Source organism: Protopterus annectens, chromosome 14.part0 (assembly GCF_019279795.1).
Source record: "Protopterus annectens isolate FY-2018-M chromosome 14.part0, PAN1.0, whole genome shotgun sequence".
NCBI classification, from domain to species: Eukaryota; Metazoa; Chordata; order Ceratodontiformes; family Protopteridae; genus Protopterus; species Protopterus annectens.
The window spans coordinates 155,175,711-155,200,354 of NC_056748.1; positions in this window are offsets into that span (position 1 = coordinate 155,175,711).

Genomic DNA, 24,644 nt, shown 5'->3' on the forward strand with positions numbered 1-24,644 from the left:
CCTGGTAAACATGTACATGTACAGCTGTACCTTGGCTATGAAAAGGTCATTGTGTTTCCACTCTGCCTTATTCATCATTGCTACTGTCAGCAGGCCCACAGCCTGCAGACACACAGACACCTGGAACACAACTAGAATACAGTACATGACACTGCAGTCAGTCAGCAGTACTAACAGCAATAGTGCATCATGGCTGACATGGTACATACACCTCGATGTGTACCCATAACTACTACTAGCAGACAGCACCTTACACAGCATGACATTGCTACACTATAGTCACCTTGTGCATCAGACCCATATGAGCATGTCTGTGCATCAATAATATGGATAACAGGGTTGTGTCACACGTACCATCATATGCACAGGGTGTGATGTTGGATTGCCAGAGGCCTAAGGTGGGCCATACAGCTGACATCATGTGTGTGTGTCTGCAGGGGTGATGTTCAACTCGGCCATGCAGAGGAGCTGTGCATGTCTGGTGGTGACTGGCCTGTGATAGGGAAGTGTGAGTGTTTCTCTGCATACCAGCAAGCAAAGTGGATGCCCAACACAGGGCTATGTTGGACAGGTATAGACCATACATGGCAGGATGTACGGTTCACTGTCTCCTGGCAGGGATGCGGTATCTGGTTTTGCCAGGAGTATCACTGGCATGAGCAGGATCAAGGACAGAGGCAGTACTACTCCCTGATGGTGACTGCTGTCTGCTGGACCTGAGTCCCTGATAGGACTGGCCAGGACAATGTGCCTATGGCCTGCTCCAGTCTGGTGTGGACAGCACCCTTCCTTCAGTAGTGCTGTTGGTACTGCCCCTATGGGACTGTGAATGTGTACAGCCATGTGGGCTCACAGCTGATCATGTTACTTACCTACATCCACCTGGCTGATGCCCTACTCCCACCACATGCTCAAGCACACACATTGCACAGTCGAGCAGTGACAATGTCTCACCCCACTGTCTATCCCCAACATTGGCAGGATGATGTACGACAACTCAATTGCCATGGAGGTCATCACACATGGCAGGGTGAGCTGCTTTAATGACCCTGAGCATCTGTCTGGTGTTGCAGTCAGTATGCGCCTTTGACTCCATGATAGACCATGACATGCTTCTGGTGACACCTGCCATGTCACTTGCGACAGAAGCGTGATGGGCAGCAGTCCTCTGTTGAGCACCCTTGTTCATCTTTCTGTGTGTGACCTCAGCTGCTCTCTGCTTATGACTGGTGTCTACACTCACACTCGCCATACTCAACACACTAGCCTGTTCCATGTCACCATTCTTAACCTGTCTATTATCCATGGCTGCTGGGGACTGGGCATGTGTGGGCATACTGACTGTATGCGGGGACATGGTGGGTGAAAGTGGGATATCAAACAATGGCATGGAGCCAGGCATTGACAACCCCACCTGTGCCTGATTATAACCACCATCATGGGAGTCTGCTAAGAGACTGACATCAGGTTGTGAGGGGGAGGGACACCAACTCCTGGGTTCACCTGCAAGGGCAACATAACATAATTACATTAATACCCTGCGGTATTATGTTTGCTGATACACACACACACACACACACACACACACACACACACACACACACACACACACACACACACACACACTCTCTCACTCACACACATACACACACTCCTGGTGCAGTCTGGCCTGGCACAACTGTGACACCTATGGGCCCTTCAGGACAGACATTATGGTAGCTCTGCCTGCCATAATCCATCTCTTTCACTGTTACTGTCAGGCCCACAACAAAGGGTGACAAATCCTACTGTGTGATGGGGCTAGTAGCAGAATGGTAATTGTGGCCAAGACCAATGCTATTGGAGTGAGCTATACAGTGTCACCAAGTGCATATGCATGTACTGTTATTCAGACCACACACAATGACAAAGTGTAACAATATGTGATGATAACTGATGAGAGGACAAGACTATACACTATCACTGCAGTACATACACAGTTCAGACTCACAGGGATTAATTTCAGTCAAAATTGCAGGATGGTCTGCAATACATACAGGAAGCATGTAAAGTACTAGGTGTATAGCCTCATAAGATGATACCAGGCTATTGGCCATGATGCCCTCATAATCCCGGCCCAGACTTTCACCTATGCCCCTTCCAAGCCAGTGCCTGTTTCCCTTGTCCATCTGGGACAAACACAGGATCCCAGGGGTGCCTCATCCATTTCCCATGCAGTCATCCAGCTTCTTCTTCAAGAGGGCTATACATGTACACTGCTAGACATGGATAGGGAGTGTATTTCACAGAGAGTGTATTGTGTGGGAAACTACACTATCCCACCAGCAAGTCCTATACATATCACAGACCAGGTGAGGGCATTGAGTACATGATGCATGGTGCAATCTGTCTTACAGATATGCAGAAACACCATCAAGGCTGGTCTGGACATGGCCTTGTATATCAGACACAGGTCACCTATGACCAGTCTGTATGAGACTGAGTACAGAGTCAGGGCCTGTATAGGATAGGTGTTGCAGACCCTGGAACTGCCTGGGCAGGAACCTCTGTGGTCTTTGCAACTGCAGCATTTACCTGGCAAGGTACATGCCAAAGGGGCCATTGTAGTTGGTAATGCATCTGATAAGGGTGGAGTACAGGGATGTTGTGGCCTCCTGGTTCCTGGATGACATACCTGTATTTGTGAGGTGGGCCATGTAGACAGCCTTCCGTACAATGGTGCCCACATGGTGGGGAACTGTCAAGTTGCTACCACCATTGGTGCACACTGTCATAATTAGTGTGGATGACATCTGCCACAGCAGAGAGAATGATGCCTCTCCTGACATTTAGTTTGTGGAAATGCTTCTTGCACCAGTCATTAATTGAGTGAGGGCCTCTTGTGGGATGGTCACATCAGTAGGGGAATGTAAGACAGTGGCCAGCTTGCAAGCATCTGTACACCTTGTCAGCCACAGACCACTGCTTTTGTTCTGTACCTCAGATACATATATCTGAAACAGTAGAGGCCCCCTGACTGATCCTTGGAGTACACCGCTTTGGAAGACTTTACTACTAGGGGTGGGTTCCACAACGTTGACCAAGTGGGTACTATCATTGGGCCAGTTAGCTACCCATCTGGTAACATACAGGTTGGTGCCTAGCTGTGTAGGCATATGTATCTTGGCCACCTGGGGATTACTGTGAGAGAATTGCGCTTGGTGATGGTAGGCATTGTTCACCATCTTCCCCTCGTCCTTGTGTTTGTTGACCACTTCAGAGATGCCAACCAGGTTTAATAGGCCTGATCTCCCTTTGACAATGCCATGCTGTGTGGGCTCAGGCATTTCAATGTTGCCAATGTCCCTGTTCATAATGTCCTTGATATTGCCTTCCACTCCCTTGCAGGGCAGGCTAGTTAGGCTGATGTGCATATGACTGGCTGGGTTGCTCAATTGATCCACCTTTGTGTATAGGGAGGTGCTCAGGCTGTGGTTGACTACAGTGCGGAATGTATCTGAGAGCCCATGCCTGTGTTCATGTAGGATGCAACCAGGGATGGTATCAGGCCTATGGAGACTTCTGTGTGTTGCCTTTGAGAGGGCATTATGGACCTGCTTCCTGATGATGATTGGAGTGGGGCAGGTGTTATGCATGCACATGCATACCAATGGGGGGGACAGGGGGGTGATATTTACACTTCACCTGTCTGCAGCTGGTTGTCTATATCTGTGCCATTTGTGTATGTGGTGTTATTGACCACCACTACAGAGTGGATTTGTGTGTTGCTTCTGGGATTGCAGACACATGTGTGGAAGGCCTACTGATTGGCCTTGGTGGATGTGTCCAATTTGGACTCAAAGATATTGTTAGGGTAATTCACCTGTGACCTTATTTGCTTGTGCAGACCAAGGTGACATTGCTTCCAATAAGGTACTGGTTCCTTCTTGGCCTTTTCTAGCAATTATTTCCCCCTGTTATGGTATTTGTGTATTGCTGCTGTCCACCACCAATGTATACCCTACCTTGTGGGAGATGATTTCCTGTCAGGTATTGCTGAGTCCATACAGCTATGTAGGTGCCCACATAGTATTGTGATGTGGGCCTGGACCCTACTGCTAGTTCCAACAGATGGGACATTGGCTGTAAAGCTACATCTACCTGCTCTGAGGAGATTTATAGTCATTTGTGTAAAGTCAATTTTATTTGACCCTGACAAGGGGGGCAGGGGATATGGTGACCTGAACAGTGATGGCTATGTGGTCAGATCTTATCAAGGAGGATGACACTGTAGGAGTGATACAGTGGCTACTCATGTTGGTTAGGACCAGGTACAGTTTATTACCACCTGTTGTAGGAGTGTTGACTGGCTGATCCACTGCATTACCATTGACAAAGCCATGGAATTTATGTGCATTCATGTTTAGGTGGTATAGGTCATGCACACTATGGTTGGGTAGTTGAAGTCACCCAGGATCAGGGTAGATGACTGAATCCAGACAGATTCCAGCAAGTCCCATTAGGTGTGATGGGTGTCCATAGTCATGATTGGAGGCTGTAGCTTGTTCATAGGTTCATAGGTTCATACTAGGCTATCTGCCCAAGGGCATTTATAAGCCTAGCCTAGAGTTTTGTGGCTTTCGCCACCCCTTTATTTTGAAGAAAACTATGCCCATTATTTTGCTGTGCCTCTGTCAAGCAGTGACACTGAGGTAATCCCTGGGGTATATCTGCGATCTCCAATCCATTGGTCAAGATTTCTCTTGAACAAGGCCAGTGAGGTGCTCTGCCTCACATGTACCGGGATTTTGTTCCACAGCATAGGGAGTCTCTGGGTGATGAATCTGTCCCTCCAGCACATCCTATTAATAACCGTGTCAAGGTTTAAGTCTCCCGCCCTTGTAGTTCTGAGGGATCTAGATATTTTGAGGTGAAGCATGTTCATCAATTCTGGGTTTGACATGGCCTTGTATGTCAGGCACAGGTCACCTCTGAGCAATCAGTAAGCGACTGAATAGAGCTGCAGTTCTTTCAGTCGGGCAGCATAAGACATATTTTTGAGACCCTTTATCCTTTTGGTGAGGAACTTTTGGGGCCTTTCCAGCTGCTGCAGGTGTCGGGTCAGATACATTCCGAATGGGGCATTGTACTCAATCATTGGTCTGATGAGTGATGAGAACAGGGGGACGATGACCTCCCTTGATCTAGATGTGAATCCCTTCATGATCAGGTGGGCAATGTAGAAGGTCTTCCTAACTACTTTAGCAACGTGAGTGTCAAACGATAGGTTACTGTCAACCTGGGTCCCCAGATCCCTGATCACTTCTTCTGTGCTCAGTGGATTGCCACCTATATGGTAGCTAGGGGTAACCTTGTTTTTCCCGAAAGGCATGACGATGCATTTCTTGGCGTTTAACTTTAGGCCATGGCTCTGGCACCAGTTATCCATTTCTGTGAGACCCTTCTGAAGGATATCTGTGTCAGATGTGTTTTCAACTATGGCGCCCAGTTTGCAGTCATCTGCAAACTTTGTCAGCCATAACCCTCCTGTATTTGCTTGTACTTCAGAAAAGTAGATGCCGAACAAGAGTGGGCCCAGGACTGAGCCCTGTGGGACACCACTTGTGACAGGCTTTGAGTCTGACATAGCGCCAGCAACTCTGACCCTGTGGGTTCTGTCACTTAGCCAGTTTGAAACCCATCTTGTGATGTATGGGTTTACATTTAAGCTGATGAGTTTTTCAATGATACCTGAGTGGGGTATTGTGTCAAAAGCCTTTGCCAGGTCAAGGTAGGCTGTATGGACTGCCTTTCCCTCACCAATGGCCTTGGTGACTGTTTCAAAAAAGTCAACCAAGTTTAAAAGGCATGATCTGCCTTTGACAAAGCCAAACTGGGTTGGATCCAAAGTCTGCAAGTTCCCTATGTCTTTATTTATGAGTTCCATTATGATCCTCTCCATGGCCTTGCAGATCAGGCTTGTCAAGCTGATGGGACGGTAATTTCCAGGGTCGGTGGAGGCACCGCCTTTGTGAAGTGGGACCACAGTTGCCGTGCGCCACTCCTTGGGTACGTATTCTGAGGTGAGGCTAACATTAAACAGCTGTCCTAACTGCGGGTTTAATTCCTCGTTGAGTTCGTGGAGCACACAGCCGGTGACACCATCCGGTCCCATGGATGCTGTATTTTTTGCCTTGGAGAGAGCAGTTCTCACCTGGGCGTTAGAGATGTTTGGGGGGCTACAATCCTCTGGTATAGATATCTCTCCTTTTGGGGAGGGGAGAGTTTGCACTGAACCTGTCAGCCAGTATGTTGGCAATGTCTGTAGGTTCAGTAATTTTCACATCATTTTGAACTAATTCTGAGCATATCTGGGAGTTTCCTCCCAGGTTTCTAACATAGCTAAAGAAGGCCTTATGATTGCCTTTTGAGTCCTTAGCGATTTTTCTCTCAAAATTTGCCTTGGATGATTTTATGAGATTTGATTTGAGTCGGTGTTTTGCCAACTGTTAACTGCACTCGGGATGTCTCCCACACGTCATGCTGTTTGGCCAGCCTGGAGGTATGTATGTGTATGTTACTTTCAACACTTCACCTCCTGTGGCTTTACAGCCCTACATTTGGGGTCTAAACATATGATGGAATGAGTAACCTGGCAAGGTTGGTGTGCTCACCACAGCTACAAAGCAGGTGTCAGTGACTGCACAAATGTCGGCATTCTACAGGACAAGGTCCACCTACATTGACATGGGTTTCATTCTAAGATACCTAGCTCCTGTTAGAGCAAGACATCTGCACAAGGGCACATGTCACTCATGGGCAAAGGCCGGGAAATAGTGTCACATTATAAATGTAGCTGAAACACATGTAGTTGCCAGCAAAGATGGTGTCACATTCACAGGTCTACTCCACAGGATATGACTTCTGACAATCAAATGTATGTTATTATGTTATGACTTCAGTCTTTAATGGGTTGCCAGTGATGTGCCAGACAATACACAACTGTATGAAGCATTGACTACAAATATGAGGCAGACATGTGGTCATTCTGCAAAACTCTGGACAGTTGTCAGGTATGGGCTCAGTTTATCACAAACAGTTCAACACATACTTCTGCAAATGTTGCGTACTATGCATATACCCAATGTAAGTCTCCTACATTTGTAGGACAAGCATATGTATCATAGTAGCATTCATGGGTGACATATGAATATGTACAACATCCCAGGTAGCTGGCCTAGCAGTGTCACACTCAGTATTGCACAACAGACATTCCAGTAGTGGTCATACATGAGCTGACCTTTGCTGGAGTGACTCAGGGGCCAGAGATGTAATCCATGTCAATGCAGACTGGGCAAGCAGGAATGGCCATAGGTGCTGGACAGCAGCATTTGAGTCCAGCAGGTCTTGTTGCGACCTAGTTTTTAATGTCCTATTTGACATTATTGCATCCCTCTTTCTGCATTCCATTACAAGCTTATGTAACTGATATACCAGTTATAGTGCTGACGAGTTTCCTCAGAATATAAATGGGTAGGTTTGTGTAGTTGCCTTTGTGTAGATGGGTTTAGACAGTGGCGGATTTAGGCTTTGGCGCAGGGGCGTGCGCCTCCCCCTTTTTAAACTCATGGTACAGCTTGGCTAGGACATCGGAAAGCATATGCTACATAAATCGTAGTGTACACACTGATAAGCCAGGGGTAGCAAACATGTAAAAAAAATCTTTAAAAATGTCCCAAAAGTCTTCCTCTACCGAACGATAAGCTTTTTGAGCTCACAGCCAGCCAAGACAGTTATTATCAGTTTGCTTTTTTGAGAAAGGTGGGGGGTTGGGAGATGACTGGACTAATCCATCCAGATGATGTAACTGTGATTGGCTGCAGCTGTATTTGGCGGGCTGCTTAATTTCTGTTAAATACAGCTGCAGTCAATCTCTTGTTATTGGTGCTGCCTGCCTAATTCTAACTTTTGGAGTTCATAGTAGATGGTCTGAGTAAAGAGCCGAGCAACCCCTATTCTATGTGGTCCTGCGGTTTGCGTGAATTTCTCTGTTGCATTTTAGTACAGTGTGTACTAAATCGACTATGTTTTTGCATTCTCTGATCAAGTGTGTGCAGCACTGTACAAGACAGTTTCCTGAAATTTGGTTGGGTGTACCGTAGGGTATTAAGGTGCACAGCCAAGAACTTCAGAACAGCTTGTTTCGTTTTTTTTTTTTTAAGACCAGACAGGACTTACGACGATGAGCCGCACGTATGGTCATTTTTCTGCACAGTTCTTTCTGCTCCATTCCCTTACAGCAAGCAGCCAGCCCACAAACGTTAGCCTGTCGCCCAACTGGGATCAAGTTGATCCAGAATCACCACTCTGCAGTACAGAGAGAGGACAGCTGCAAGATACATAATTTTTTTACTGCTGCAAAAAAAAAAAAAAAAAAAAAACGTGAGGTAAGTGGCAAATTTTGAGTGTATCTGTGTATTAAGTAAACAATACCAAAATCACAATAAAATAGTCACATCCAACTGAATAAAATAAAAATAGATTCCCATCAGCGTGTAGGATGATTTTCTCACAAAATTTATTAGTAACAACCACCAAATATAAGCGCTTTCATCTCACAATGAGACTTCAAGCACTTATATTTGGTGGATGTTACTAATAAATTTTGTGAGAAAATCATCCAACACGCTGATGGGAATCTATTTTTATTTTATTAAGTAAACAATCTTTTTTTTTTTGTGCAAGTGTTAAGTAAATGGGTGTGGTTGTGCGTTCTCTAGTCTGTATATTGCAGATGACTTGAAAATAGTTAAGTTACATATGGGGCATGCATGTCTGCAGAACTTCACTAAAGTGATGTTTTGGGCACAGAAAAGCTGATAATTACATCAAAAACTAAGCTTATAAGATTGGTGATTGGGAGACATAACTGAATGGTTAATATTTTAATACAGCACGCAGTGATTGAAAGTGTAGATACATTTTAGGACTAGGGTATATATGGTATGGTAAATGGATCATTCCAGGTTTGTTTTTCTAATCATATCAACCAGCTGGTTAGTGATAGCTATAGAACAATAGTATAAAAATGTTTATAAAGTCTAGGAAATTGGAAATGAAGTCATTGTTTTTTAGTTACATTAGACCCAAACTTGAGTATGGAATAACTATATGGAAACCATATAAGAAAATCATGAGTGAACTGTAAAGGCCCCCGCGGAAATATACCACGAGCATCAATGAAAGTGAAAATTTAAGTTACTGTGACAGACTAAAATATCTTAACAGGGTCTCAGATATTTAAGAGCTGATCTTATTCAGGTATATAGGGCATTTAGAGACTACCTCTGGGAATATTTGGGATTATCAAAAAGTAGTAGCGAAACATCAGACAACCTATGTAGAAGATTCTATAGGAATGAGAAATGTACTAATTGCTTCTCTAAGAGAGGAACTGATGCATGGAAGAGATTACCAAATTACATTAAAGCAAGTACTAGTTTAGATATTTTTAAGAACAGTCTGGAACTTATTATGGGAACAACTGTTTTGGTATATTGGCAGGCTAGAAGGGCATTTTTGCCCAGACTTTAAATATTTCTATGTATGCAAAATCTAAAATAGGAGAACAAAGGCCCAGAAATTGGGAACGATTTTAAATATCACTTTTTTAAACTTAGAAAGATGTTGGGATAAGTGGATATGTGTTAGCATGCATTTTCACTGTTTAAGTGAAACATTTTTTCCACATTTAGGATTCTAAAGGCTTTGTTGGTTAATAGTGTACATATGGTCAGTCTGATGCCAGCTCAAACTGTAGAGAGGGGGTTGGTTTACATTTAACAACACATTAAAATCAGTGGCTTTACAAGAAGTATTTGAATGTTGCAGCTGTTCAAACCAACAATTTTATCTATATGTGTAGAAACAGTCTGTTTGGTTATCACAGCTGATGGCTAGAAGTGGCGGTCTGTCTGGGGATGGAAAGGCAGCATAGCTCTCAACTGTGTCTCATTATAAGGAATGTTCTTCAGTTTGTGAGTTTGAGTGTTAGCTGTTGCCATGGTATACAATACTGAATCATGTTAAACAGGAAAACTGTTAAATACAATAACTGTTTTCTCATACTTATCATGCTATGAGCATCCTAGATGAAGTTGTTAGTAAATGTTTGCCTCTTGCTCCATATTGTCATATTATGTTCTACATTTTGGAGATGAGGGGTTGAGAGCTATGGGAGGCAGTCAGTGGAAGAAAGCAAATGGCAGACTTTACGTCAGTCTGTGTAGGACATATTGTTTAGCCCTAGTATCCTTTTAGTAAGGTTTCTTTGTGGGCATTCCAGTTGCATGTGTCTGGACAGATACAGGCCAAAGGGTGCATTATGCTCAATGACTGGCCTAATGAGTGTTGAGTAAAGAGGGGCAGTGACATCCTAGATCTAGACATAACCCATTTCTTTAAGCTGTTTAATATAGAAGCACTTTCTTACATAAGTAGACATACTGGTCAAACTTTAGGTCACTGTCCAGATAAGTTCAGAAAACCCAAACAAGTCTATTCTTAAGGTCTTATTGCCATCATAGTTGTTTTCCTGAGGTAGATGACTTCCAAAGGATACAATAATGCATTTACTGGCATTTCATTTTGGCCCATGATTGTGGCACCAGTTGTTTGGAACAAACCATTCAGTAGGATGGCTGTGTAATTTGGGGTTCAGTGACTGCTCCTAACTTGTAGTCATGTGCAAACTTATTCATTCAGAGCCCTTTGGTATTGGCTTTACTTCAGAAAAGTAGATGTTAAACAGGAGAGGCCCCAGCACAGAACCCTGGGGACTCCACCAGTACCTCATCTCTTTCTGGAGTAACTTTGCCAATTTTGCTTTCTTGCATCTCATCTGTGAGCCATGTGGCAATCCAGTAGGTGACCATAGTTTATTCCTAGTTTATTTAGCTGTTCTACAATGCCTGAGTGGGGGATTGTGTCAAAAGCTTTAGCTAGGTCGAGGTATGCAATGTGTACCATTTTGCCTTCCTATATTGCATTGGTGACCTTTGCAAAAAAGTCCATTAGATTTGGTAAGCATGACCTGCCCTTGACAAATCCAAACTGAAATGGAAACAGTATTCAGAGGGTTTCTGTTTCCTAATAAGGCTTTCCATGGCTTTGCATATTAGGCTGGCCAAACATTAAAGTAGATTTTGTGTTACTGTTCTTTGGGAAATGCTACAGTACTTAAATTTGGTTTTATACATTGCATATAATTTAACTGACTGTTTTTTAGGACTTTTTTCATAAAACGTATATTTCCTTAACTTGCAATGTTCTTTAACTAACTGAACTTTGCTTGCATACATAAAATTATTTACATAAATTAACTTTGCTGGTTTCACATAAATCATTATTTACTTAAATTACTTACATTTTCTATGGGTCTTGGGGTGATATCACCTTCACTGGGATTCTTTGCTAAGTTATCATAATGCTTATGTTATGTCAGGTACGCCATAGAAAAGAACTATGACTTCATATGGGCAACCAAACATATCCTCCAGCTATGTCTTGAAACAACTCGTAATGTCTGCTAATATGCTGTGTGCTGGATAGGAGTTATGTACCTCCACTAACACAGCCACACCAGGTTCACTGGATCATACAAGAATATTAGGCTAACTACCATGAATGGTAATTATAAGTCTAGCTAATAAACTGAGATCAGAATCAAACCCAATACATTGTGTCTGAGGTGAAAACATTAACCGTTGAACTCAATCCACCAGCCACCCCCAATGTTTTGCAAATGACTGTACGTTGCTGTGTTTTCACACATGCTGATACAATATCTTAAGGTGATCCTTCCACATCCTCCTTCCCTAGTGTTTTGCTTTCCTGCCTTCCCACCTCACTTTTCGACTTTCCAGACTGCACCCTCCCCTTTGTAAAATCCTGGATCTGCCACTGGTTTAGATCTGTGTTGTATAGACAGCAGCTTGCCTTTTGTAGGTTTTTTTGGGAATCAGAGGCCCATGAGTCCCCAAATGGATACAGTGGGATTGAGGTCCCCACCCATGGGCAGTCACCACTGCACCTTAATGGGCCCAAAGGTGGCTGTGTTGGGGGCTGGACAAAATGGGCTGCCTGCCCCTCGAAGTGTGCCAGGCAGCCTTCCATCTGGCATAGCTGCCCACCCAACTCAGAGCAGATGACACTGCACACAATACCCCAGAACTGTCGAGGGTTAACAGGCTCCTCTCCACCCCCGTGCCCCAGGGAGGGGATGGGCCCCATCTCCTGAGGCGGTTCCACCTAAAGCTGGTGCAGGACAAGCAGACGAGGATGTTCTGGGTTGAGTTCCAGATGTGCTGGGGCCCATTGCCATGGCCAGATGGGTGGGACAGGTGGATCTGCTGGGATCTGCCTTCCCATATGTGTTATGGTGTTGTGGCTTTCCCAGATATATTGGTTAGTCATGAACAACACATTTCAAAATAAGTTATAGCATCATGCATGGGTGTTCCCATTAACCCAAACCAACAGATTTGAAACAGTTGCATAGCAAACAGGACACATACATAAATGGCATGACAGTAAGCATTTTAACAGCATGCAAGTTACATTGATGGCAACAGGCCACCAATAATGGTATTTGAACAAGGTATATTAACATGCAACCAATGAAATATATGAACAATAATAGAACATATGTCTCAAGAATAGGTTTTGTGAATAACATACCCATAGTATATGAATAATAATTATTGATGCAGATGACAGGTGGGGGGAGAGACTAAAAAGTCCATTAACAACTGTATCAGCTTCTATTTTTCACAACAGTTAAATGACCAGAATGCATGATATGTTTGTAAAAGCATTACAAATTCCCACAGCTCAGATGGTGTAGTGGTATGTTGCTGTGATTGTAGTGCAGCTCAACTATGACAAGAGACACAGGCAATATCAGTCTCCATGCATTCCCCATAAGTGAGAAAACTCTTTCCACGAAGCTAATGCTGGAGGGATTTAAAAGGACAAACTGCACCAGTCTGTAAAGTATTTTGCAGTCTGGAGCTTTAGAAAAAAAGTCACCCAGAGATAATTTACAGATACCTCTGTCATTTTTAGGGAGGCTGGCAATGGAGCTGTTAAACTGCACAAGTCTGAGTAAAGTTTATCAATGTCCAAATCTAATTTGAAAGCATCCATGGCTCTGCACAGTTATGGTTAGGTTACAGGCTGTCGGAGGCTGATGACCTGCATAGCTTTAAAAGGACTATTATCAAAGTCAAACCACTTCTGCAGGTAGGAAAGTGCTTTTGTATAAATGTTACTGAAGTCCCTGCAGACCTTCTGTCCCACAGCTGGAGGCAAGTCCTTAATGGCAAATGAAGCTTTACAGACAAGGAACTGGCCATCCAACCTTCATTGCAGCTTATCTTTGAGACTCATCATCACTGCATACAGCTCTGGGGCAAAGAGTGTATTGCTTTCAAGCTTTGTAATTGATAGTTGGAGGTTGGTATAATGATTAAGGTGTTTACTTCACAAACAAGATGTACAGGGTTTTATTCTCACCGAGGGAAATTGTCTAGACTTAAAATGGCTCACAAAGGCTGCTTGTCTAGTACTTAACTATGAACTATAACTATGAACTATCCCAGGATTGAGACTTGGCAGCATTTTGTTGCTGGGCAGAACAAGGATTGATGGAGACAGAGCAATTAAGGCACTTTTATGCAGTTGTAGGCATGTTTGTGTGGTTTTGCATGAAGTTAAGTGATGCTAACAGATGGTTAAGCCCTCTTAGCTTCACTTAGTCCCACTTACTTATGCTTACACCCGTGCTAATTTTAATTAAAGAAAAGAAAAAAGGGTGATAGGTGTGAAATGGGGGCAAGCAGAAGATAAAACATTAGGAGAACCAGCTTGGGATGTGCAGGACGGGTGTAGGAAAGAACCATAGCTCTCCATTTCTTATGCAGCAACAGCTGATAATAATGTGTAGAATTTGGAATTTACAACCTCACACCCCCACAGAGAGGGGTGTTGATGACAGACATTTGGAGCATAATTTGTGGGTAGATTGACTAATCACACTGTATATGGGGGTGAAATATAGAGCTATGTATGGGGCAATGATTTATTTTGCAGGACAGAGTCCCTTTATTATTTGTTAGGTGAAAGTGGGATGTTGGGGATGGGCTGTGGGTATGTTTGGGGAGGTAGGTTGGGTAGGATAGGTAGCATTTGCAGACAGACAAGACACACAAGACAGCAGACAGGGGCAGTATATGACACATGGGGGGACACCTTGGATGGGGAGGATCATTGGGAATCAGAGGCCCATGAGCCCCTAAATGGATACATTGGGATTGAGGTCCCCACCCATAGGGATTCACCACTGCACCTTCATGGCCTCAAGGTGGCTGTGCTGGGGGCTGGACAAGATGGGTAGCCTGCACCCCGAAGTGTGCCAGGCAGCCCTCCATCTGGCACAGCTGCCCACCTAACTTGGAGTAGATGACACTGTGCACCATACCCCAAACTGTCAGCTGGTAACGGGCTCCTCTCCATGCCCACACCCAGGGAGGGGATGGGCCCCATCCCCTGAGGCAGTTCCACCCAAAGGTGGTGCAGGAAAAGCAGATGAGGATGTTCTGGGTTGGGTCTCAGATCTGCTGGGGCCCAGTGCCATGGCCAGATGGGTGGGACAGGCTGATCCACTGGGATCTGCATATTTGCTATGGTGTTGTGGTTTTCCCAGATATATTGGTTAGTCATGAACAACACATTTCAAAATAAGTTATAACCGCATGCATGGGTGTTCCCATTAACCCAAACCAACAGATTTGAAACAGTTGCATAGCAAACAGGACACATGTATAAATGGCATGACAGCAAGCATTTTAACAGCATGCAAGTTATATTGACAGCAACAGGCCACCAATAATGGTATTTGAACAAGGTATGTTAATATGCAACCAATGAAATATATGTATAATAATAGAACATATGTCCCAAGAATAGGATTTGTGAACATACCCGTAGTATATGAATAATAATTATTGATGCAGATGACGGGTGAGGGGAGAGAATAAAATGTCCATTAACAACTATATCAGCTTCTATTTTTCACAACAGTACTGCTCAATACTGTACAGGTCTGCCATCACTTTACATCTATCTATGGCGCATAGGATCTGTGGCACATACCTGTTCAACTGTCAACCTGTAATGATATGGACCAGACTGGGTGCTCTGTGGCTACTTTACTGGATGGGGTCTTGTACATGTCAGAGTTACATACTTGACAAAGAAGGGGTATCCTGCAATGATCTTGTGTGAGTCTGCTACTAGCATAGTTCACCTGGATTCTTATCTGTGTCCAAGGTGATTGGCAGCAGTGACCACTAGCCGTGATAGCATGATACTTGGGAGACATGTATCTGGAAGAGGGCATAGTGTATGTATCTATCCTGCTGACATTTGCAGGCATATGGGGATGGACAGTGGAACAGCTGTACACAGTTTATTAGTATACCTTTCATGCAGCTACTATACACATTTCTTTACCTGTACGACCTGTGGAGGAAATATCTGTTAACACCTTCTGACTCTTTTGACTATTTCTACAAATATTCAGGTGTATTAGTATACCCTACATACAACTAATATACAAATTTCTTTACCTGTAGAAGCTGTGGAGAAAATATCTGTTAATACTTTCTGACTGTTTCTACACATATTCAGGTGTATAAGTATACCCTTCGTACAGCTACTACACACATTTCTTTACCTGTGAGACCTGTGGGGAAAACATCTGTTAACACTTTCTGACTGTCTCTACAAATATTCAGGGCTTCTATTGTGTGTGTATGTGTATGTATATATATATATATATATATATATATATATATATATATATATATATCAGTACCACTCCCTGGATTCGAACCGTATTTGGGTGTGCTAAAATAAACACCACTACTGTTTTCCATCACACTAAGCTACTTGGGAACTACTGTTTCTTGTTTGACTGATTTCTGACTAATACTCTATGGGTTTGACAGTCTGACCTTGTAATCCCGAAATTCATGCATGTCAGATAGTTATTGTACTGTGTATATTACTCCTTTGAAATACTACAATCAAGAAAGCAAAGGTTAACGCAAGACTGCAATGCATACTAACTGTTTCCCAGAACAGCCTCAGCTATTTCATGCTGTCAGTGCCATGTTTGCTGTAAAGAACCTGTACACATTCTATTTCTACAACAACATACCAGAGTAAACACAACAGTTTGTTGTATATCTTATTACACTGAAATGATACTTTTATTAATGGACATCCTGTGGATAAGTATTAGTGTGACAAACATGTTTTATTCATTAGACACACTACACAATCTACCTATTGGCAGTAAACAATGTACTCCTTCTACTTTATGGCACTATACACTGCAAGATAGATCTGTACTCACCAGCCTGTTGGTGCATTCTTGTCAATCTGTCGGCATGGGGCTCGATGTTCATAGCCCTCTCTTCTGCAGCTGTAGGGGTGAGAAACAAACATTATGCATACCTGTCTATCACATACTAAGGCTAGAATTTGGTACAGCTCTATCTGGGATACTTACAAACTGCTGGAGCATGCCGGTCCTGAGCATCTTGGATCCATTGGGCCAAGAGCTCCCCCTTCATATGCTTTAGGTCAGCATAATGATGCTGTACCTGCTCACCAGTTTGGGGGATTCCAGTGACACTGGTGAGGTCATGTGCCAGATGATCCCAGACCTCTGGTTTGTACTGAGAACCCTGGTACTGGTCCAGCAGCAGTCTATCATCATGGTGTTCTACGAGGAGTCCAGCCATGACCCTGGACTTCAGGATGTCCCAACACTGTGCCCAAAAGTGTGCTCCATCTCCAATGCCAGACATGTTCCTGAAGAGATCGAACTAAACAGGTTATGGCTGTATTCCTGCCTGCACGCCCTTTGTTGTCATTGGACCATTTCGAAAATGCTAAGTTGAGCTAAGCAGTGCGCAAATCCACTCAGTTGGGTTGAACAGTTCCTAAAGGGATAATTGCTGAGCATTGCTTAACAGTGCACAAATCCTTTTAGCTGAGCTAACTGCTGCTTAGCATTCACATTTAAGCAATGCTTACACCAACTCAGCATAGCTGAGCACTGCTAACCATTGCTCACGTTTCATTTTAAAATAATAGGATAATGACTTCATTAATCATCACTGACATATTAGTAAGTGTATATGATTTACTTTATACGACATCCCTCTACATGCTTTCATTACATTAGCATGGGGTGTGACTATACTGTATGGGACACTTGAGTATACATGGGTGATTTCACATTATATGCACTCACACTTACATTTTAGACAAGCTACAGTACTCTGGTTGACAAATATCAATTACTACATAATTTAAAATTAAAATAATAATTTTAGCACTGCTTTCCCATGTAAAAATAAAGTGCCTGTCTTGGTACTCAACCCATGAACACCTGCATGTAAAGCCAGTACTCTAACCACTACACTATCTTGGCATAAGTATTTCAGCTGTATATTTTTATTTATCTCCTATGGGATGTTTCAGCAATGCTGCACAGAGGCTATAACACAAGCATCCACTCAGCTACATTTAAACATACCTTAGAATGGAAAAAAATCATAAACCCACTTATTTACATGCATTTGTACTCCTTGTCAGTCACAGTAAGGGAAATTGTAAAGGGACACATGGGACAGATTTTAATTATTGCTGTTACAAAGTTAGGAAGTGTGACTGTGGTTTTCTATCAAATCATTGGCAAATCATTGGGGTATAATCAGTACATACTGACAGATGTTTGGATTTCAGACTTTATACCCTTCAGGAAGTCCATGCTACTGATAGCCTTTTATTCTATCAACTTTCTGGGTTTGTCAGTGCAAGTGTGCCTATTTTTGTGCCTTCGTTCCCCCATTATTTATGTCTTTGTACAGCTTTCTTTCTCTAGGAGGTTGAGAAGTATGTGAGGCAAGCATCTGGGCATTCTACAGAAACCTGTACAGTTGATGGCTGTGGCCGTATGGCGCTTTGACATGGCAGACATTTGTGTTTCAAGCTTCATACCCTGCAGGAAGTCCATGCTGCTGCAAACCTTTTATTCTGTCAGTTTTCCAGGTTTGTGACTGCAATATTTAGTAAGTGTCCCTATTTTTGTGCCTTTGCCCCTCCCCATTATTTATGGCTTTGTACATCTTTCTTGCTCTAGGAGGTTGAGAAGTATGTGAGGCAGGCATCTAGGCATTCTGCAGAAACCTGTACAGTTGACAGTTCTGGCAGTATGGCATTTTGACATGGCAGACATTTGTGTTTCAATCGTCATACCCTTCGGGAAGTCCGTGCTACTGCAAATCTTTTATTTTATCAGTTTTCCGGGTTTGTCAATGCAATATTTAAAATGTGTCCCTACTTTTCTGCCCCCCCCCATTATTTATGGCTTTGTACAGCTTTTTTGCTCTAGGAAATTGAGAAGTATGTGATGTAGGCATCTGGGTATTCTGCAGAAACCTGTACAGTTGATGGTTATGGCTGTACAGCACTTTGACATGGCAGACATTTGTGTTTCAATCTTCATACCCTGCAGGAAGTCTATGCTACTGCAAACCTTTTATTCTATCAGCTTTCCGGGTTTGTCAGTGCAATATTTAGTAAGTGTCCCTATTTTTGTGCCTTTGCCCCCCCCCCATTATTTATGGCTTTGTATAGCTTTCTTGCTTTAGGAGGTTGAGAAGTATGTGAGGCAAGCATCTGGGCATTCTGCAGAAACCTGTACAGCTCACAGCTATGGCCGTATGGCACTTTTACAATGCAGGGACACCCCTGTACTGTTTAGTGATCCCCTATCTATTTCAGTGTCCACAGACACTGAAATGCCCAAATTATTTCATTTCAGTGTCCACAGACACTGAAATGCATTTCAAAAGTGCCATATGGCACTTTCTGAGTGCAGGAGGCATGTTAGACACGTCCCCTGTATTCAGTGGTATTCGTGTCCACATAGCCATAACAGTAGCATGCCTTCATGAATATGCAAGGTCTGCTACTGCTACATCTGTGCTCCATGTCAGAATAACGACATTCCGTCACAGAGTTTAATGACTCCTGGGGACTTTCTTACATGCAATTAGACATGCTTCTCATGCAGTTTCCCTATGTCCTTTATATAAACAATGCTTGTACAAATGCTTGAAAAATAGTTTTATGAGCAATAATCACATCTATTTCTGGATGGATTATAGAAACAGTTTGAATACCTTTCAATGTCACTTACTTTCTTAAATATATTATCATATCTGTCCAAAATATTCTAATACACTTTTCTCGCAACCTTGTTTCTCATCTACCTTTTCTTCGACAGTGGTCAGTGGCAGCTTTTTATTTTCATTTTCTATATATAAATTCTGTAATTTAATACTTTTTGTAGATGCAAAAAATGTTATGATCATTACTCTGCATACAAATAAAATCATGCATAAAAGAATTACTATAATAGAAATGTGCATAAAAAATTCAAAACACTTCCTCTCCATTTTGGAAACAAATGTGTTAACCATGCCCACTGGGAGATGTCAGCTTCTCTGATGTGACAATACTGCATCCTTCTGACTGATTTTTAAATGACTACGAATGGCATGTTTATTATCTGAAATAACCAATCAGCACTCTGAAAGATCTTGCATGTACCTCCCTTGAAGCAAGGCTGAAATCAAGTGCCATTCAGTGCTGTAGTGCACAGTAAGCATGGGAGTGCTTTTAATATTAATTTGATTTATTGATTTAGAAATTGCATTACTCAATACCTCTAAAAATGTAGACAGTTTTTTCATTTCCCAAATTGATTTTTCTGCCCTATAGGTAGGTAAAATACCCACTCCAGAAATGATATCATCATCCATGCCCATATGTGGCAATCATTTGAATGCAGTCTGTTCTAAATTATGAAGATAAATCCAGGAATCGTCTATCTTTCCAGTTGGATTTTTCATGCCTTTTGTCTCCATCTTTTGGCAAACATTGCAAGTTCTCTCACTTGGTGAAGTCTCTGTATGACAATACCTGAAATAACATGACCAATGCCACAACACCCCGATCAGTCTGCTCGCAACCAGGGATAAATGTGGTCTCCACGAATATAACAAAATTTACACAACATGGCCATGCCGTGTCCTCCAGCCCTATTATATATTCTCCTAGTAATGTTAGAGTGCCTGCACCCAAATGAGGTGTTCCATTTTTAAGATAACAAGTATGTCCTTTGGCGGCTACTGATAGGTGAAGTGGAATAAGTCTAGAAAAATGGGTAACAGCATGCCAAGAATTATTTCTGCCACTATTACATTTGTTCACTAAAACTGCTCCAAATACTGGTCCTACTTCTGTTTCTGCTGCTCGTACCAGGAACAAAGGAATATCCCCATTGTGTGCCCTTGGTATATGTGCACACAGCAACACTTACGAAACATAACTCATAGTTGTTGCATATTTGTATAGCGTGGCAGAAAATTTATTCAACTTGAGATGCCAGTATGGTGATCTTTGCTTGATTCTAATAAAATGCCTATTTTTAATAAAAAATGATTCAGTACTTAGTTTCAATGGCTTCTGATGAATGAAGGAAATGCATTAAAAGAATGCTGACTACCACCATAGCTGTCCCAGTGATGAGTCCAATTCAATATCAAGCAGGGTGAGGCTGGAAAGTATTCACAAGAAACTGCAAATAAGGTTGCTAAGCTTTTTTTTTATAGTTTATATCTTATTGATTTTTGAAGAAATTCCACACTGTATCCTCTACAGATAAAAGTCCGATGAGGAGTGATTGGTTACCTGACTCAATACACAATCTCGGAGCTGAGTTCCACTCTTTGTCCATTGCAGGCAAAACTGTTGAATTACTAGGCCTCACTTACAGCTGCATTGGTTTTCCTAGTTTTCCTTCTGGTATGGGATGCAATGGGTTCATCATTAGGGATGGGTAGAATGAAATATATTGGCATTTTGCTGATGTTCATAATTAGGGAGGGCCTTCTTAACATGTGAGTCAGGAATCCCAGTGGTTGATCTTGGAATGCCAGTAGCTGTTGAAAAGAGTCAGAAAGGGTCCTTTCCTTCTAAGTTGAAGGGTGTGGTGTATGGAGAATGATCGAACATGCACTCAGTCACCAAGGATTATGTCAGGTAGGAAGTGGGATCAGGCTGGTGTTGAGCTACAATGACCTACAAATTAATGCATGTGGAACAAAAGTAAGATACTTGCAATACATTCATTCATACCCTGTAATTCCAACTTACTGGGCAGTTGTGTAGCTGGCAGCTTCATGAGGCACCCCATAAGGATTCCATAGGGAGATTCCTGTCTAGGAGTGCTAATCACAGTATGCATACTAAATTGTACTAGAGGCAATGCCTCCAACCACTTAAAGCCCATCCCTCCACACAGTTTTGCAGTTCTAGTTTTTAAAGTCTGATTCATTCTTTCAACAATTCCTGAATCTTGAGGTATTCATGGACAATGATATTGCATGTTTACATTCTTTATTTTACACACTTGCTGTATTATCTGACTTGTAAAATGAGTTCCCCTGTGTGACTGAATACCACAAGGTACTCCAAACCTGGGTATGGTGTCTTGCAAAAAGTTATTGGCAACCGCAGTCTCATCATTTTAAGCACACAGATAAGCTTCAACCCATTGAGGGAAAACATTCACATTTACTAAAACATTCCTGAATTTTTGCTGTTGTAGGAGCACAATAAAATCCCACTCTACTCAACAAAAATGCCCCCATTGCTTTTTTAAAGACTGTCTGGGAACAGGAACACTTTTTGGTGCATTGTATTGAACACACACCGTACAAGTAGTTACAAAGTGCTGAATGATTTGGAGATGTAAGGAGCTAACCAATCAGGCAAACTTTGTCTTATTAATACATTTCTCTTAAAGGAGAGGGCAAATGATAAGCCTGCACCAGTTGGACTAATAAAGAACATGGGGATACTAGCCTCCCATCCGCATGGTGCCATGAGTCGAGGGAGTGGCAGCAGCCATCAGGGATCCACCCTACCTTATCAGAGTCATCATCTTGATTTTAAAATAGCAACACTTCCTGTAAAGAAACAGGTGTATTACTTACTTATAACTGGTTCAGAAATGAAGCCTGAACAGGGTAAGACAATGCAGCTTGTCTGGCCACCATGTCAGCAAATGCATTTCCTTTTGAAATGTAAGAATCATCAGTCCTATGAACAGCACACTTGACTACAGCTATTTCTGTTGGTAAAAAAGTACATTCATAAGGTCATTGACAAAGACAAAATTTTTAATAAGAGTTCCTGCTGATGTCATATACCCTCATTCCCTCCAGAGTGGCCCAAAATCATGAACTTCCCCATAGGCATAGCGTCAGTCTATAAAAATCACATCCACTTTGACCTTTGCTAATTTGCATGCTTCTGTAATGGCTACAAGTTCAGATATTTGAACAGAAATATTTCCATTTAATTGTCCAGCCAATATTAATTGGTTTGTTGTACCAAAGGAAAATACTGCCACTAATGAGACGTCTTTTCTTCAATAACAGGATCCATCAAGAAATAGAAGCAGTTCAGAATTTGGTAGCAGGACATCTTTTAAATCTGATCTAAGAGGAAGCACATGGTTAAATCAAACAGTCATGAGGTTCACCTCCATCTGCTGCAGGGATTAAAGAAGCAGAGATAAGAAGGGGACACATAATGAACTGCAAAAAAGGATTATTAATTAAAGAAAATTTATATTTAGACAATCTAGAGGATGAAAATTACTGTTATAGTTTTTAACAATAAAGTTTCTACAGAATGTGGTACTGTCACAAAAGTCTTACAGCTGAGATAAAGGGCAGCCACCCTTTCTACTATGCACACTAATGCAGCCTAAGGCAGTGGGAGGGATGCAGCTACAGGATAACAATTCGTACTGACATAAGTACTAGGTCTAAAACCATCATTTCTGTGCTGTGATAATAACTCTAATACTGCTTTCTTTCTTTCATGGCAGGATAGGAACATTTTCTTTGAGTAATCTGGAAGTCCAAGAGTGGGAGGGTTTGAAAGCAAAGTTGTCATCTAAGCAAAAGCATGTTCATGCTGTTCTTGCCAAGGCAAGGGCTCAGGGGTATCTTTTTTCAATAATTCTACCAAAGGTTTTACTGTTTACATAATTTGAAATCCATGGTCAGCAACAATCTGTGAGTCCCAGAAAAGCTTGCAGCTGCTTCAGAGTTGTAGGGTGTGGTGCAGCTTGAATAGCAGTAATTTGTGAGAGTAAAATTTGTCAACATCCCTCTGAAATAACATGTCCTAAGTACTGGACCTGACATCTCCACAACTAATTTTGCCTTATTGACATTGAACCCCAGCTTGGTCAAAAGAAAAATACTATCCTGTTGACAACAGAATCAGATGCTAAATGTAAATTATCCACATACCATATTAAAGCGGCTCCACTAGGAAAATTGTTGTTTGTCTTTTCAGCTGTTCCCGGTAAGGGGTCACAACAGCAGAACTCTGGTTTGCTAATGATTGGCAGTAGATTTTTTATGGTGCCGAGTTGCCAGCCCGATGCCCACACTTCATAGAAGGCACGCCCATTTACGCATGTCTTTCGGAGGCCACTCGACTGCAGGGGGGGACATGCAGACTCCACACAGAAGGCACTCCCCGCACACTAGCCGAGAATCGAACAGGAGAACCTCTTGCTGTGAGGCAACAACGCAACTGCTGTACCACCGTGGAATATATAATTCTATCTAATTACTTCTTCATTTCTCTAGAAAAAAGAAAATGTGATCCTATATATCCTTGCTCTATCCTTGTCCATGTGTACTATTGCTGACTGTAGGTAAAAGTGAACAAGTACTGACTGCCTGAACAGGGATAGAAAAGCAATAGGAGGGAATATCAATGACCAGAAAGGTGGTAGCTGTTGGAGAAATGGAGTTTAGTAAATAAGCCAAATTAGGCATTACAGGAAAAGTTGATACTGCTGTTGTATTCACTGCTCTTAAAACTGGCAGAAACCTATAGGTGGAAGGTTTTTCTCATTAGACAAAGTTATCATAGATCAAGGTTTTCCTGCATCTATAAGGAAAGCAAGAATAGAATTATTCACTTTGATGTTAACAAAAGGGCCTTCCTGGTATACCAATAAAGGAAATATATCTCCTGTTCATGGTTGTCCTATTGATCCTGCTGCCACTGTGAAGGCTGCCAAGCAGGACTCCAAGTTGGAGGATGCTCCCCCACCTGATGTGGAGCTTTGACATTAAGTTGATTTGTAGGCTAAAAGGAAAGGTTTACTTACTGAGGAAAGGAGCATACATTTCACCAATGCCTGCTTTGGCCATAATTGAAAAAATGGTCGGTATATGGTCCATCCTGCTGGATTTGAGTTTAACTAGAGGATAAAAGTTTTACGGTAATTGTCCTGGGGCATTGTTGGAAAAATGAAGCCTACCTCTTCCACTCCTGTTCCTCCTGTTATGCACCCTTCCACTCCTGTTCCTCCTGTTATGCACCCTTCCTCCCCTGTTCCTCCTGTTATGCACCCTTCCACTCCT